The sequence below is a fragment of the Pseudophryne corroboree genome, chromosome 7 (assembly GCF_028390025.1).
Source record: "Pseudophryne corroboree isolate aPseCor3 chromosome 7, aPseCor3.hap2, whole genome shotgun sequence".
Lineage (NCBI taxonomy): Eukaryota > Metazoa > Chordata > Amphibia > Anura > Myobatrachidae > Pseudophryne > Pseudophryne corroboree.
The window spans coordinates 205,634,260-205,652,502 of NC_086450.1; positions in this window are offsets into that span (position 1 = coordinate 205,634,260).

The following is an 18,243-nucleotide window of genomic DNA, read 5'->3' on the forward strand; positions in this document are numbered from 1 at the left end:
CACAGCACTCACACTGCCACTAACACTGTGACCTCTGCCTCTGCTTGGATACAGATGTGTCCTCACAAATCTGGCATCAATACTAACGTCGGGCACCTTTTTTTAATGAAAATGCATCTTATTTGCATTGATATGTGGCTAGGATGCACAAGCAGCTTTTACTGATTAAACTGATATGCAGCATGCCTATATACTGTGTGAGACTGTGGCTGTATCTGCATATGAAATGCTACACACAGAATATAGGCATGCCGCATATCATTGTAATCAGCAGAAGCTGATGATGCCCCTAGGCATATCAAATGCCCTAGGCAATTGCCTAGTTTGCCTATGCCTATGGCCGGCTCTGCCCGGATCAGTCAGGATTTCCTTAGGTATTTCCAATCTGCTAAAGACATGTATTAGTTCTCTAGCAATGGTCTTTGTTGATGTACCGTATTGCACAATAGTATCGCTTCCAGGTATCAGATAGTTTAATCCATTATTAACAATATATATTGATGGCCCCAGGCAAATTTTATTTAAAGTTCAACCAAATCCATAGCTTTTCTTTAAATCGGAACCTCAATGATGGGTAACAAGACAAGTGGTCTTTTCAAATGTAGCCTTGTAGCATGGTAATGACACTCAGGGCATGATAAACAATAGTCAGGTACCTATTTATGGACCCCAGGTCAGAAAACCCCTGTCAAATTCTCTCAGTGATATTTTTTTCACTCCTAGGTGACCTGCAGTTATGTGACCATGACCCAGGTTTAACAATGTTCTTCTATATGCCTTGGGGACTACCAATTATTGCACAATCTTTTCCCCTTTCTTAGTTACTTGATACAAAACATTCTGATGAACTGCCATGTGAGGGTATGACAACCTACTATCAGGATCTGTGTTTTTTCCAACAATCACTTTTACATTCTCTCTAGCTTTTACTAGAGAATAGGGTCATTTAATTGCTCTAAGGCAAAGATCTCTTTTCTGAGTTCAAAATCAGTGAGATGATCAACTGGTTCAACAACATTTCCTATTTCGGTAGGAGGTACATCATTCTGAGCCACGATACTGCTCTAATCATTCCTAGCTCCCCAATCATGCTTAAAAAAAAGGAACCTTTTAGACTCAGAAGACATTCCCACTGCCACTGTATCAGTGACATTCTCAAATGGGTCTCGGTTATTTTCTCCTGCAACAAATTGGCTATCCCACAGCTTCAAGAAGTGGGCAAAGTCTCTCGCCAATATTACATCATTCATCAAACCATGAATCAACAACACAAGGACTACAGCAGAACCACACTGCATTTTTACGTTCACTCCTGCAGTGACATAATACAGAGTATCCCCATGTATGCAAGTCACACCAACAGGTTTCCTCTTCTGGTTTAGAAGGGTCACCAATTTGGCTTTCATAAGAGTAACAAGGCTAGCAGAATCTAACAGAGCCTCTACCCGGTTGCCTTCTATAGTGACTAAACACATTTGTCTATCTCAGCTTGTCGGTCTGCGGTGCAGGCCATTTGAACAGAGAAAGACACTAGGGCCCGATGGGAGACACTTAAATGTTCCTCAGCCGCCACATACCTCTACTCCACTTCTACAGATTGGTCTGCATTTTTGGGGTCCAGTGGCTCACCCACTTGAGCAGAACTGTAGGTAGGGACCATGGGTATTGATCCACAAATACTCTTTCTGTGGTTCTGTTAGAAACTGTGGCTGAAGCCACTTTGTGGTAAGTTGGATAAGGTCATGCATTGGCAAGCAGGGAGACTTTTCTGTTTGGTTTTCCCAAAAATGAACTCATTGGGCACGAAAAAACACCATGGCTCCCAACCAAATTAATTTTTTCAATTTATGACAGTCTTTGGCATCAGTCAGGCATAAATAGGTTTTTTGGTTCTCCAGATAGAAAGGGTGCCAGAAGGTTTACGCACTGATCTTTAGGCCAACTCTCTCTCAGTTGTTCTTTCAAAAGTGGTTAGCTAAGCTTCAACATCATCCTTTGGGGGCATCTTTTGCAGAAAATGACTGGCCCGTATGGAGCGATTGTTAGTTGGAACATTAGTGGAAGTTTTGTTGCCAAATGCTGCACCACCACTTTTAAGGCCTTGCGTTCTTGGTTATGTTACTCACTGAGCTTATCAATGAGAATTTTCTGTTGCTTTGGTGTTCCTCAAGAGTTGCATAATTTGGCTTCCCTAAGCATCTGCTGATGCCACCACCCTGGATTTTACAGTATACGAGTTGATGTCCACAATAACAAATCAGTGTCTGTCACTTTCAACATTAAACATATTTTTTCCTATGGCTGCAATCTTAGTGTGTTGCTCACATTCACTGCCACCAATTGTGAGGAGCTCAAAGTAGTATTGCCCTCTCCTGGGGTAGATGGGCACTTCCAAACACACAGCAGCAAGGAAATAGAATAGCAGTCCATGGTTTTCGTGCAATCTAGCCATACCTAGTTTTAATGTGCAGTACAGAAAATATCAAAACATAAAAGCAATACCTAGCCTGTCTGGGCACTAACTAAACAATACAGATTCCCTCTCTCATGGGTAAATGTATGAAGCAGTGATAAAAGTGGAGAATTGAGCCAGTGAAGAAGTTGCCCATGGCAACCAAGCAGCTGCTCTGTATAATTTTATAGTATGCAAATTATAAAAGTTACTTCAATGCTGATTGGTTGCCATAAGCAACTTATCTACTGGCTCACTTCTCCACTCATCACTGCTTCATACATTTACCCCTCAGAGTGGTAGAACCTGATCCCCCTACCACAAACATAGGCATATGCACAGTACTCATGGTCAGTAAATCAGTGTCACATAACAAGCCTGCCGCCTGTTCCCCCTAGGTAGTGAGACCCTGATAAATGCCATGATACATCTTATGTCAGCCTCTTACAGAATAAATATATATATAATAATTTCAGAGTGCAGTAGTACATAATGAAATTGGACTGTATCCTATTTTCAACAGTCCACAATTGAATGACCTTCAATATAATGGATGTTCTTGGAAAATAAGGAATTCCTTATATATAGCTTTTCTTATAGCCCAATACTGATCCGAAAGGTAGTCATTTAAGAGATACCCTCTCACCAAAAAGAACACCTAAGAAAACAGTCAAATGGTTAATCAATAAAAGATAACAAATATTTGTTTTCAATTTAAAATAATTCAGGAATACTTTTAAAATTGTAGTTTAACATGCATCATTGGAATCAATAAGCCAAAACCAATGCAGGAGAGTGTGTTATAATGACCTTCCTTCACCTTATTAGGGTGTGAGCTCAGGGAAGGATCCTCACTGAATTGGACAACTGACTTTTGGCTGTTAAAACCCTATGTGTATCGTCCTGAGGACATCTTCAGGGGTAGGTATCGAGGGACATTTAACGGGTAAGTACAGACTAATTTCCAGTATGGCTTTGTTCGAAGGATAAATTTATGTCTCCAACGATAAATATCAAAATTAAAATTTGAGTGATCAGATATTATTATCCAAGTATGATTATATCCAACTGTTGGACCATTCTCATAGGTTTATGGGTGGAATGGGGCTTCCTTAGGTTCCATATAGACCACATATAATTGTTGAAAATAGGATACAGTCCAATTTCATTATATACTAGCGAATTCTGGAATTATTGTATGTAAGTGTATGTATTGTATAGGTTCCTACTAACAGAGGTTCCTCCCTGGGTTGCTGCTAATAGACCAATGAGCGCAAGATGAGGGTATTTTCTTAATGTTATTTATATATAGATATATAGATATATATGTGTATAAAGTGGCTAGTTATTAAGTGGCAGCTAATATCAATAGCAGTGTTATACCTGTGTTTCATTGGTTGCATCTTCAACTGATATTTGGAATTGACTCCTGTCTCTCCTTTTCACCAACAGGTAACTACAGCAGAGAGCTGATCACTGTGTGTTTATTGCTAAAAAGATATATTTGGTAACTACAGCAGAGAGCTGATCACTGTGTGTTTATTGCTAAAAAGATATATTTGGTAACTACAGCAGAGAGCTGATCACTGTGTGTTTATTGCTAAAAAGATATATTTGGTAAATTGTTAAGTGGATTAATATCTGTAGTCAGCAAAAACTTTGTGATTGACTGGGGCTTAGATTTCACATTTGGTAGTTGATTATCACCTTTTGGTGGAGGGTTGCTGTGTGGGGGAGGGGGTTTTAATCACAAAGAGCATGTGTTTGTAGACTTACTTAACCAGTATAGTATAGGACGTCAGACCTATAAGGACGTTGCAGTGGCTAGTGTATAAAGTGGCTAGTTATTAAGTGGCAGCTAATATCAATAGCAGTGTTATACCTGTGTTAAACCGAAGGAAAACAGAAGTCAAACAAACTTACAAATTAACAGAAGGACTGCATTACAACCTAAAAACTCTGGAACTTTATGTGGCCTCTCCTCGCCTCAAACATGAGAACACCAAGACCAGGCTTACCACCTCTCTGGCTGAGAACATCAAGTCTGCCCCTGGGCCTAACCATCAAGATGAACAGGGAACTGTGGGGGCAGAGCACCAGGACCAGGATCAGCAGGGACATCCCCATTGCGTCTGAGTATGCCCCCCTCATTCTCCTACCCACCCGAACTAAGATCTGATCAAAATGTTATCCCACTCCTACTTCTGCCACTAGTTACCTGCTATTATGTTTTTTTTTCTTTCCATTGCTCGCTTCACCCCACCATGTGTTTTTCCTGTAATGTTTACCTCCACTGATTGCACACTTTGCCATTGTGCCCTACATGCAGGGTACATCATACTACTACATAAGCATCAGTTTTCCCATATATGAACTTGGCCCTTGTATGGCTCACCTCCCACAGTGTAACCTTCAAAGTGCGCCCAACATGGCTGCCCCATATGGTACACTTGTGGATGGGATGAAAAATACATGGACCTTGTGGTTTTGTTGGAACCCTACTCTAAACTGTAGGACTCTGAAATCACCCCCATTTCTCTAACGTCCTAGTGGATGCTGGGGACTCCGTCAGGACCATGGGGAATAGCGGGCTCCGCAGGAGACAGGGCACATCTAAAAAGCCTTTTAGGTCACATGGTGTGTACTGGCTCCTCCCCCTATGACCCTCCTCCAAGCCTCAGTTAGGTTTTTGTGCCCGTCCGAGAGGGTGCAATCTAGGTGGCTCTCTTAAAGAGCTAGTTAGAAAAGTTTTTTTTTAGGTTTCTAATCAGTGTCTCCTGCTGGCGACAGGAGCACTGCAACGAGGGACTTAGGGGAGAGACTTGCAACTCACCTGCCTGCAGGAGGATTGAAGTCTTAGGCTACTGGACACTGAGCTCCAGAGGGAGTCGGAACACAGGTCAGCCTGGGGTTCGTCCCGGAGCCGCGCCGCCGATCCCCCTTACAGACGCTGAAGAACGGCAGAACGGAGGTCCGGAAACAGGCGGCAGAAGACTTCAGTCTTCATAGAGGTAGCGCACAGCACTGCAGCTGTGCGCCATTGTTGCTACACGGCTCACGGATCTCGGTCACGGAGGGTGCAGGGCGCTGCTGGGGGCGCCCTGGGCAGCAATATAGAGTACCTTAGAGGCAAATAAATACATCACATATAGCCATTAAGGCTATATGTATGTATTTAACCCAGGCCAGTTTATTAAAAAAACCGGGAGAAAAGCCGCCGAAAAAGGGGCGGAGCTTATTCTCCTCAGCACTCGGCGCCATTTTCCTGCACGGCTCCGCTGGTGAGGAAGGCTCCCACGACTCTCCCCTGCACTGCACTACAGAAACAGGGTAACAAAGAGAGGGGGGGCATAAATTGGCGATATAATTATATATTGAGAGCGCATATATAGAAACAACACCTTCTAGGGTTGTTATATACAGTATAGCGCTTTTGGTGTGTGCTGGCAAACTCTCCCTCTGTCTCCCCAAAGGGCTAGGAGGGTCCTGTCTTCAATAGAGCATTCACTGTGTGGCTGCTGTGTGTGTCGGTACGTGTGTGTCGACATGTATGAGGACGAAGTTGGTGTGGAGGCAGAGCAATTGCCGATGATGGTAATGTCACCCCCTAGGGAGTCGACACCGGAATGGATGGCTTTGGTTATGGAATTACGTGATAATGTCAGCACATTACAAAAGTCAGTTGACGAAATGAGACGCCCGGCAAACCAGTTAGTACCGGTTCAGGCATCTCAGACACCGTCAGGGGCTGTAAAACGTCCCTTACCTCAGTCAGTCGACACGAGTACCGACACAGATGAATCTAGTGTCGACGGTGAGGAAGTAAACGTATTTTCCAATAGGGCCACACGTTATATGATCACGGCAATGAAGGAGGCTTTGCAGCTCTCTGATACTACTGGTACCTCAAAAAGGGGTATTATGTGGGGGGTTAAAAAACTGCCTGTATTTTTCCCAGAATCAGAGGAATTGAATGATGTGTGTGATGAAGCGTGGGTTACCCCCGATAGAAAATTGCCAATTTCAAAGAAGTTATTGGCATTATACCCTTTCCCACCAGAGGTTAGGGCGCGCTGGGAAACACCCCCTAGGGTGGATAAGGCGCTCACACGTTTATCAAAGCAAGTGGCGTTGCCGTCTCCTGATACGGCCGCCCTCAAGGATCCAGCAGATAGGAGGCTGGAAACTACACTGAAGAGTATATACACGCATACTGGTGTTATACTGCGACCGGCAATAGCCTCAGCCTGGATGTGCAGTGCTGGGGTAGTGTGGTTGGATTCTCTGACTGAAAATATTGATACCCTGGATAGGGACAGTATTTTATTGACTCTAGAGCAATTAAAGGATGCTTTTCTTTATATGCGAGATGCTCAGAGAGATGTTTGTACTCTAGCATCAAGAGTAAGCGCAATGTCCATATCTGCCAGAAGAAGTTTATGGACGCGACAGTGGTCAGGTGATGCGGATTCCAAGAGGCATATGGAAGTATTGCCATACAAGGGAGAGGAATTGTTTGGGGTCGGTCTTTCGGACTTGGTGGCCACGGCAACTGCCGGCAAATCCACTTTTTTACCTCAGACTCCTTCCCAACAGAAAAAGACACCGTCTTTTCAGCCGCAGTCCTTTCGCTCCTATAAAAAGCGACCAAAAGGACAGTCTTATCTGCCGCGAGGCAGAGGAAAGGGTAAGAAAGGGCAGCAAGCAGCCCCTACCCAGGAACAGAAGCCCGCCCCGGTTTCTACAAAGCCATCAGCATGACGCTGGGGCTGTACAAGTGGACTTAGGAACGGTGGGGGGTCGGCTCAAAAATTTCAGCAATCAATGGGATCACTCACAAGTAGACCCGTGGGTCCTGCAGATAATATCTCAGGGGTACATGCTGGAGTTCGAAAGGTCTCCTCCTCGCCGGTTCCTAAAGTCTGCTTTACCAACGTCTCCCTCAGAAAGGACGTTGGTTTTGGAAGCCATTCACAAGCTGTATTCTCAGCAGGTGATAGTCAAGGTACCCCTCCTACAACAGGGAAAGGGGTATTATTCCACACTATTTGTGGTACCGAAACCGGACGGTTCGGTAAGACCTATTCTAAATCTGAAATCCTTGAACCTGTATATACAGAAATTCAAGTTCAAGATGGAGTCACTCAGAGCAGTGATAGCAAACCTGGAAGAGGGGGACTTCATGGTGTCCTTGGACATAAAAGATGCTTATCTACATGTCCCAATTTACCCTTCACACCAAGGGTATCTCAGGTTCGTGATACAAGACTGTCATTATCAGTTTCAAACGCTGCCGTTTGGTTTGTCCACGGCTCCTCGGGTCTTTACCAAGGTAATGACCGAAATGATGGTTCTTCTACGAAGAAAAGGCGTATTAATTATCCCGTACTTGGACGATCTCCTAATAAGGGCAAAGTCCAGAGAACAGCTGGAAGCCAGTGTGGCACTATCACAAGTAGTGCTTCGGCAACATGGGTGGATTCTAAATCTTCCAAAATCTCAATTGACTCCGACAACACATCTGTTGTTTTTGGGCATGATTCTGGACACGGTTCAGAAAAAGGTATTTCTCCCAGAGGAGAAGGCAAAGGAGCTATCCGAACTTGTCAGGAACCTCCTAAAACCAGGAACTGTGTCAGTACATCAATGCACGAGAGTCCTGGGAAAAATGGTGGCTTCGTACGAAGCGATTCCTTTCGGCAGATTCCATACAGGACTGGGTCCTGGTGACTACGGATGCCAGCCTACGAGGTTGGGGAGCAGTCACAAAGGGAAGAAACTTCCAGGGTGTGTGGTCAAACCTGGAAAAGTCTCTTCACATAAATATACTGGAGCTAAGAGCGATATACAATGCCCTAAGCCAAGCAAGACCTCTGCTTCAGGATCAGCCGGTGCTGATCCAGTCCGACAACATCACGGCAGTCGCCCACGTCAACCGACAAGGCGGCACGAGAAGCAGAAGTGCAATGACGGAAACTGCACGGATTCTGCGCTGGGCGGAGAATCATGTCGTAGCACTGTCAGCAGTGTTCATCCCGGGAGTGGACAACTGGGAAGCAGACTTCCTCAGCAGACACGACCTTCACCCGGGAGAGTGGGGACTTCATCCAGAAGTTTTCAACATGATGGTGAACCATTGGGAAAAACCAAAGGTGGACATGATGGCGTCTCGCCTCAACAAAAAGTTGGACAGGTATTGCGCCAGGTCAAGAGACCCACAGGCAATAGCTGTGGACGCTCTGGTAACACCATGGGTGTACCAGTCAGTATATGTGTTCCCTCCTCTGCCTCTCATACCAAAGGTACTGAGAATTATACGGAAAAGAGGAGTAAGAACAATACTGGTAGCTCCGGACTGGCCAAGAAGAACTTGGTATCCAGAACTTCAAGAGATGCTCACGGAGGATCCGTGGCCTCTACCTCTAAGAAGGGACCTGCTTCAACAGGGACCTTGTATGTTCCAAGACTTACCGCGACTGCGTTTGACGGCATGGCGGTTGAACGCCGGATTCTAAAAGAAAAGGGCATTCCTGAGGAAGTTATTCCGACTTTAATTAAAGCCAGGAAAGATGTGACCGCACAACATTATCACCGTATTTGGAGAAAATATGTTGCGTGGTGTGAGGCCAAGAAGGCTTCAACGGAAGAATTTCAATTGGGTCGATTCTTACATTTCCTGCAAGCAGGATTGTCTATGGGCCTAAAATTGGGGTCCATTAAAGTTCAAATTTCGGCCTTATCAATTTTCTTCCAGAAAGAATTGGCGTCAGTGCCTGAAGTACAGACTTTTGTAAAAGGTGTACTACATATACAACCCCCAATAGTGCCTCCAGTGGCACCGTGGGATTTGAACGTGGTTCTAAATTTTCTCAAATCTCATTGGTTTGAGCCTTTAAAATCGGTAGATTTAAAATACCTTACATGGAAGGTAACCATGCTATTGGCCCTGGCTTCAGCCAGGAGAGTTTCAGAATTGGCGGCTTTGTCGTACAAAAGCCCATATCTGATTTTCCATTCGGACAGGACAGAATTGCGGACACGTCCTCAATTTCTCCCTAAGGTGGTTTCGGCTTTTCACTTGAACCAGCCTATTGTGGTGCCTGCGGCGACTAGCGACTTGGAGGACTCCAAGTTACTGGACGTTGTCAGAGCATTGAAAATATATATTTCAAGGACAGCTGGAGTCAGAAAATCTGACTCGTTGTTTATATTGTATGCACCCAACAAGATGGGTGCTCCTGCGTCTAAACAGACGATTGCACGTTGGATATGTAGCACAATCCAACTTGCACATTCTGTGGCAGGCCTGCCACAGCCTAAATCTGTAAAGGCCCACTCCACAAGGAAAGTGGGCTCATCCTGGGCGGCTGCCCGAGGGGTCTCGGCATTACAACTTTGCCGAGCAGCTACGTGGTCAGGGGAGAACACGTTTGTAAAATTTTACAAATTTGATACTCTGGCTAAGGAGGACCGGGAGTTCTCTCATTCGGTGCTGCAGAGTCATCCGCACTCTCCCGCCCGTTTGGGAGCTTTGGTATAATCCCCATGGTCCTGACGGAGTCCCCAGCATCCACTAGGACGTTAGAGAAAATAAGATTTTACTTACCGATAAATCTATTTCTCGTAGTCCGTAGTGGATGCTGGGCGCCCATCCCAAGTGCGGATTGTCTGCAATGTTTGTACATAGTTATTGTTACAAAAATCGGGTTATTACTATTGTTGTGAGCCATCTTTTTAGAGGCTACTTCGTTTTGTTATCATACTGTTAACTGGGTTCAGATCACAAGTTGTACGGTGTGATTGGTGTGGCTGGTATGAGTCTTACCCGGGATTCAAGATCCTTCCTTATTGTGTACGCTCGTCCGGGCACAGTACCTAACTGAGGCTTGGAGGAGGGTCATAGGGGGAGGAGCCAGTACACACCATGTGACCTAAAAGGCTTTTTAGATGTGCCCTGTCTCCTGCGGAGCCCGCTATTCCCCATGGTCCTGACGGAGTCCCCAGCATCCACTACGGACTACGAGAAATAGATTTATCGGTAAGTAAAATCTTATTTTTGTGTCATCTCTTCTAGGGGTGGACTATTCCACCCTGGGTAATCCTACGCTTAGCGCCCAAGACGGCTGCTGCACTTGGTACCTATAAGGGTGGAATACACAACCCTTGGAAGTTATTACCCAAAATGCCTGCACCAATCCTGCGTTATGCTTTCTGTGGGCTTAAGGTTTTCTTTTATGTCTGTGTTGCTTGTCTATTGTTGTATTACTCAAATCCTCTGTATTATGGCCCTCATTCCGAGTTGATCGCTCGCAAGGCGAATTTAGCAGAGTTGCTCACGCTAAGCCTACGCCTACTGGGAGTGTATCTTAGCTTCTTAAAATTGCGACCGATGTATTCGCAATATTGCGATTACAAACTACTTAGCAGTTTCAGAGTAGCTTCAGACTTACTCGGCATCTGCGTTCAGTTCAGTGCTTGTCGTTCCTGGTTTGACGTCATAAACACACCCAGCGTTCGCCCAGACACTCCCCCGTTTCTCCGGCCACTCCTGCGTTTTTTCCGGAAACGGTAGCGTTTTTATCCACACGCCCCGAAAACGCTGTGTTTCCGCCCAGTAACACCCATTTCCTGTCAATCACACTACGTTCGCCAGAGCGAAGAAAAAGCCGTGAGTAAAAATACTATCTTCATTGTAAAATTACTTGGCGCAGTCGCAGTGCGAATATTGCGCATGCGTACTAAGCGGAATTTCACTGCGATGCGAAGAAAATTACCGAGCGATCAACTCGGAATGAGGGCCTATGTGCATTGTTTTTGATGTCTGTAAAGCGCCTTGAGTCCTGTTGGAGAAAGAGCGCTATATAAATAAAAATTATTATTATTATTATTATTATTATTATATACACACACAGTCACACTCACATATATATTTATATATATATTCATATATATTCACACACACACACACACACACACACACTGATTTTACTTATAAATACAAGCTCCTGCACTAGTACTGAGGACTTAAAATATCATTTTTATGGAGACTTGGCCATGAGAACAATACTGTATATAATATTTGCATTTACTGTACATCTCAGGCTACTCTCACGAGAATGAGAGAACATTCGGACAGATTTAAAGTTCTATAAATATAACTTGATACATAACATAACTTAATATTTATTACACCATAAAAGTGGCTGACCTAACCTAACCTTGTAAGTAGAGATGAGCGGGTCCGAGAACTGGACCCACACGAACATTGCGAACCGAGCCAGAATCTGAGTCCTGCCCAGGTTTTCCCACCTGACTCGGATCCCAAAGTGAGGCTGAACATCATCTTTCCGCTGTCTGATTCTCACGGGTTTTGGTTTCTATAAAGGTCCTCATGATCAGCGCCATCTTCACTCCGGCTGTGGAGAGTGTACTGGACGGAGGTGTCCATCAGTACTGTGTATATCTGGCATGGGGTGTATCAGTCCAGGGGTGCTCTTTCAGCTCTGCTTTATCAGTCCAGGGGTGCTCTTTCAGCTCTGCTGTATTAATCCAGGGGTGCTCTGTGAGCTCTGCTGTATCAATCCAGGAGTGCTCTTTCCGCTCTGCTGTATCAGTCCAGGGGTGCTCTTTCAGCTCTGCTGTATCAGTCCAGGGGTGCTCTTTCAGCTCTGCTTTATCAGTCCAGGGGTGCTCTTTCAGCTCTGCTGTATTAATCCAGGGGTGCTCTGTGAGCTCTGCTGTATCAGTCCAGGAGTGCTCTTTCCGCTCTGCTGTATCAGTCCAGGGGTGCTCTTTCCGCTCTGCTGTATCAGTCCAGGGGTGCTCTTTCAGCTCTGCTGTATCAGTCCAATGATGCTCTGTGAGCTCTGCTGTATCAGTCCAAGGGTGCTCTTTCAGCTCTGATCAGTGGCATCAAAAGAGGGGTGCGGGGGGTGTGACCCACAACCGGGTGTCACCCACCGAGGGTTGACACCAAAATGCCAGCTCCTGCTCAGTGACAGGAGCTGAGTGCTGCATTGTTACATTATGTGCTGTTTCTACCTGCACTGCAGAAACAACACTTTGCAGGAGGTAGCCCGCACCTCCTGAACCCCGCAAGTGACAAAAAACGGAGGTTGGGATGCGAAGTCGCGCTCCTCCGCGAAGCAACGTCCACTTTCCCGGCAAGCCACGTCCCTTTCTGCCGGCACCACACCGGGTGCACACAAAGTAAGTGACGCCTCTGACTCTGATGAATAAGTCCAGGGGTGCTCTGTCAGCTCTGCTGTATCAATCCAGGGGTGCTCTTTCAGCTCTGCTGTATCAATCCAGGGGTGCTCTTTCAGCTCTGCTGTATCAATCCAGGGGTGCTCTTTCAGCTCTGCTGTATCAATCCATGGGGTGCTCTGTCAGCTCTGCTGTATCAATCCAGGGGTGCTCTTTCAGCTCTGCTGTATCAATCCAGGGGTGCTCTTTCAGCTCTGCTGTATCAATCCTGGGGTACTCTTTCAGCTCTGCTGTATCAATCCAGGGGTGCTCTTTCAGCTCTGCTGTATCAAACCAGGGGTGCTCTTTCAGCTCTGCTGTATCAATCCAGGGGTGCTCTTTCAGCTCTGCTGTATCAGTCCAGGGGTGCTCTTTCAGCTCTGCTGTATCAATCCAGGGGTGCTCTTTCAGCTCTGCTGTATCAATCCAGGGGTGCTCTTTCAGCTCTGCTGTATCAATCCAGGGGTGCTCTTTCAGCTCTGCTGTATCAATCCAGGGGTGCTCTTTCAGCTCTGCTGTATAAATCCAGGGGTGCTCTTTCAGCTCTGCTGTATCAGTCCAGGGGTGCTCTTTCAGCTTTGCTGTATCAGTCATGGGGTGCTCTTTCAGCTCTGCTGTATCAGTCCAGGGGTGTTCTTTCAGCACTGCTGTATCAGTCCAGGGGTGCTCTTTCAGCTCTGCTGTATCAGTCCAGGGGTACTCTTTCAGCTCTGCTGTATCAATCCAGGGGTGCTCTTTCAGCTCTGCTGTATCAATCCAGGGGTACTCTTTCAGCTCTGCTGTATCAATCCAGGGGTGCTCTTTCAGCTCTGCTGTATCAATTCAGGGGTGCTCTTTCAGCTCTGCTGTATCAATCCAGGGGTGCTCTTTCAGCTCTGCTGTATCAATCCAGGGGTGCTCTTTCAGCTCTGCTGTATCAATCCAGGGGTGCTCTTTCAGCTCTGCTGTATCAGTCCAGGGGTGCTCTTTCAGCTCTGCTGTATCAATCCAGGGGTGCTCTTTCAGCTCTGCTGTATCAGTCCAGGGGTGCTCTTTCAGCTCTGCTGTATCAGTCCAGGGGTGCTCTTTCAGCTCTGCTGTATCAGTCCAGGGGTGCTCTTTCAGCTCTGCTTATCAGTCCAGGGGTGCTCTTTCAGCTCTGCTTATCAGTCCAGGGGTGCTCTTTCAGCTCTGCTGTATCAGTCCAGGGGTGCTCTTTCAGCTCTGCTGTATCAGTCCAGGGGTGTTCTTTCAGCTCTGCTGTATCAGTCCAGGGGTGCTCTTTCAGCTCTGCTGTATCAGTCCAGGGGTGTTCTTTCAGCTCTGCTGTATCAGTCCAGGGGTGCTCTTTCAGCTCTGCTGTATCAGTCCAGGGGTGCTCTTTCAGCTCTGCTGTATCAGTCCAGGGGTGCTCTTTCAGCTCTGCTGTATCAGTCCAGGGGTGCTCTTTCAGCTCTGCTGTATCAGTCCAGGGGTGCTCTTTCAGCTCTGCTGTATCAGTCCAGGGGTGCTCTTTCAGCTCTGCTGTATCAGTCCAGGGGTGTTCTTTCAGCACTGCTGTATCAGTCCAGGGGTGCTCTTTCAGCTCTGCTGTATCAGTCCAGGGGTGTTCTTTCAGCACTGCTGTATCAGTCCAGGGGTGCTCTTTCAGCTCTGCTGTATCAGTCCAGGGGTACTCTTTCAGCTCTGCTGTATCAATCCAGGGGTGCTCTTTCAGCTCTGCTGTATCAATCCAGGGGTACTCTTTCAGCTCTGCTGTATCAATCCAGGGGTGCTCTTTCAGCTCTGCTGTATCAATTCAGGGGTGCTCTTTCAGCTCTGCTGTATCAATCCAGGGGTGCTCTTTCAGCTCTGCTGTATCAATCCAGGGGTGCTCTTTCAGCTCTGCTGTATCAATCCAGGGGTGCTCTTTCAGATCTGCTGTATCAATCCAGGGGTGCTCTTTCAGCTCTGCTGTATCAGTCCAGGGGTGCTCTGTGAGCTCTGCTGTATCAGTCCATGGGTGCTCTTTCATCTCTACTGTATCAGTCCACTGGTGCCCTGTCCGTCCATCCAGGGGCTCCACCCAGTGTAAAATTTAAATATTAAACACTAAAAACAAAATGCATAAAAAAATATAATTAAAAAAATATTTTTTTTTTGTTTAAGCTGTACCCCAGTGTACTACATAATTTTTATTTAAGTAGTTTTAAGTACTGTGACACTGCCGATCAGACTGCAGTATATTATTATTTCGTACTCATACACGTATTGTGCAACACTTTTGGTGAAATTAAAACCACAGTGATTACTATTTCTGACTCATACACGTATTGTGTGACACTGTGGTGAAGGTGGTACCACAGTGATATATTTTATTTCATACTTATACACGTATTGTGCAACACTGTTGGTGAAATTAAACCACAGTGTTTTATTACTATTTCTGACTCATACACGTATTGTGTGACACTGTTGATTTTGGTACAAATTGTGATGTGTGCTATGCCCTACTTTGCATTTGTTCATAGAAATGGAGGGCGAACAATTGAGAGTAGATCATGAACCACGTACTAGTGCTGAAGCTGCTGCCACTAGTCCTGACAATGCAAGTCCGTCAACGTCATCTGCTAAGGCCGATGCCCACTGGCATAGAGGGCATGTAAAATGAAAGTCCGTTCATGTAAATCAAAGAAGCAATATAATTTTTAGGTGCTAAAAAAAAAATCACATGTAAAGTTAGTAGCAGAGAAACATAAAATTGGCAATATGCCACTCACTACATGGGTAAGTGGAAAGGAAAGGCTAAGGCCTTGGCCTTTATTTTTGACTGGTGGTTCTGCATCTCATAAGAATGATATAAGCTCTTCTCCCAGCAGAAGATTTAAAAAAAAATAAACTTGTTAAGGCACAGGAGCCAACTGTGTGCTCAGAAATATCACAAATCCCCAAGGAGAGTCCAAGTGTATCTGCAGGTGCCATGTGTGAATCTGACATTTCCAATACTGTACTGGAAGAGGATGCTCCTTCCAGCATTTCCACACCCTCTGCAAGTGTAGGGTGGAGCAGCACAAGCCAACATGCTGACATTGAAATTGAGGATGTCACTGTAGAAGAACATCAGGATGAGGAGGATATATGTGAAGCTGGCACTAGTAACAATGTTCATGATGAGTATGTTGATGATGAGGATGATGTTTGTTTAAAAAAGGCACCAGTGGAGACAGTTGTTGCCCTTGGTATGAAAAAGACCACTGTCATGCCTAGGCAAAAGACAAAAAAATCCAAGTCTTTTTTGTGGAATTATTTCTACCCAAATCCAGACAAGTGTCAAGCCTTCTGTAGCCTTTGTAAAGCCATAGTAAGTAAGGGTAAGGACCTTAACCGGCTTCCGGTTCCGACATGGGAGAGTGAGCAGCTTCCCCCTGCACCTCCACTCCCCATGCCAGCTCACCCTGCATTAAACCTGTCAGAGACACGCAAACACCGCTGCTGGTCTCCTCGTCGCCCGGACAAGGAGATGGACTATACCTGGGGTCTCCGGGCCAGGCCAAGCAAGCTCCCGCCCCACAACAATGCCAGGAGAAGCACCACGGGGAGCACAAAATGGCGGCGGGCCTGGACAGCGCCCAGGGGACGCCAGCTGCAAAGAAACCGATTTCAGATCCAGAAAGTGATCTTAACAGCAGCGCTGACCGCAAAGGTATTTCTTTTCTCTCTTATACTGACTTAGTCACTGCTGTACAAACCACTATGGCACCTTTACTCCAGAAAGCTGTCACATACATTACTGCACAACTTGGCTGTCTCACTGAATGCATGGCAGTAGTTGAGACGCATATAGGGAGAAACATGGATGATATCCATAACATGCAGAAAACGATGCGTACATTGGAACTTGATAACAAACTCCTTTCTGAGAAGCTAGATAATATTGAAAATAGGACCAGGAGAAACAATCTGAGGATCACTGGCTTGCCTGAGTACGTTAAGGGACAGCAATTAGAGCATTTTATTCGTAACATGCTCCCTAAATTGCATAATATTGATTCAGCCTGCACAGACATTGTAATAGAGAGTCCACAGACGTTGTGAATTGAAACAGCAAACCCCACAGAAACTTAGGGGTAAATTTACTAAGGTGGAAGATTTTTAGAACTGGTGATGTTGCCCATGGCAACCAATCAGATTCTACTTACCATTAATCTAGCTGCTTCTAGCAGATAATAGAGATAATCTGATTGGTTGCTATGGGCAACATCACCAGTTCTAAAAATCTCCCACCTTAGTAAATTTACCCCTTAGAGTGGTCATATTCAAAACGTTGAATTATTTACACAAGCAAGCTTTATGGGCTGCATTTCGAAAAGTTAACGCTATTATCTGGGATGGCAATTCCCTACGTTTGTTTCAAGACTTCTCTGTGGAACGTTCTAGAGCTCTTCGGTCGTTTTCACCTGTGTGTACAGCCTTGGTTCAAACAAACCGTAAATTTTATATGATGTTCCCTGCACGACTCAGAATCTTTACAGAATCGGGATTCCTGGATTTTTCTAATGCTGCAGATGCTGAAGCATATATGAACGAAGAAGCTGAGGAGACTGGGTCGAGAGACATTACAGACCCACCTACTGTTTGACTATACGTGTGTTGATCCTTTATTTAGGATACTCTATATATTGTTGTCTTCTGTTTACATTGTTTGCTTTCTTGCAGTATTTCTATGTGCAAGATGTTCTGAGTAATAACTGTTCATAGATGTGCATTACAGTTAATTATCAGTATATTAGAGTGAGAGGTCATAGCTGACTTTTCTACTTTACTTTGCTTTAAGTACCATTTTTCTTCATACTACACTTAACTACTGTAGCTAGATGTATTTTATTTGCGTTTTTCTTGGTGTTTCTAATTTCAGTGAGCTAGGCAGGGGTTCCGGGGTCCTGCCGTCTTTCATACTCATGACTGTTTTGATATATCACCTGCTATTTGCTGTCCTGGTGATGCAAATTCCAGGTTCTTTCAGGAAGTCTTCATTGATTTTTCTATTTTTCTGCTCGTCTTTTATGTTTTGGGTTTTTGTCTATCGTCTAAACCCCCCCCCCCCCCCTTATGTTTTTGCCTATCCCCTTCCCTCCTTTTTCTTTATTTTTCCGGCAGTCTTCAATTATTTATCAATTATTGTTCTTTACTGATGTCTCTTAGAATAGGTTCACTTAATGTAAGGGGCACCCATACCCCAGCTAAGCGTAAAAGACTAATGACATACCTTAAAAAAAAGATGTCGATATTATATGTTTACAGGAAACACATTTAATGCCAAACGAAGTGAAAATATTACAAATGTTGAACTGGTGTCTATTAGGATCTGCATCATTTAATACTAAATCATGTGGTGTGGCGATCCTAGCGAAAAGATCTTTGAATGTTTTAGTGGATTCTACTTATGTTGATTCTCAGGGTAGATATATTATTTTGGGAATAACTGTGAATGGTTTTGCTTTTACTATTTGTAATGTTTATGCACCTACCCAGTATAAAAAAGATTTTTTTAATTGAACTTATAACAAAGTTGCACAATTATGATCAAT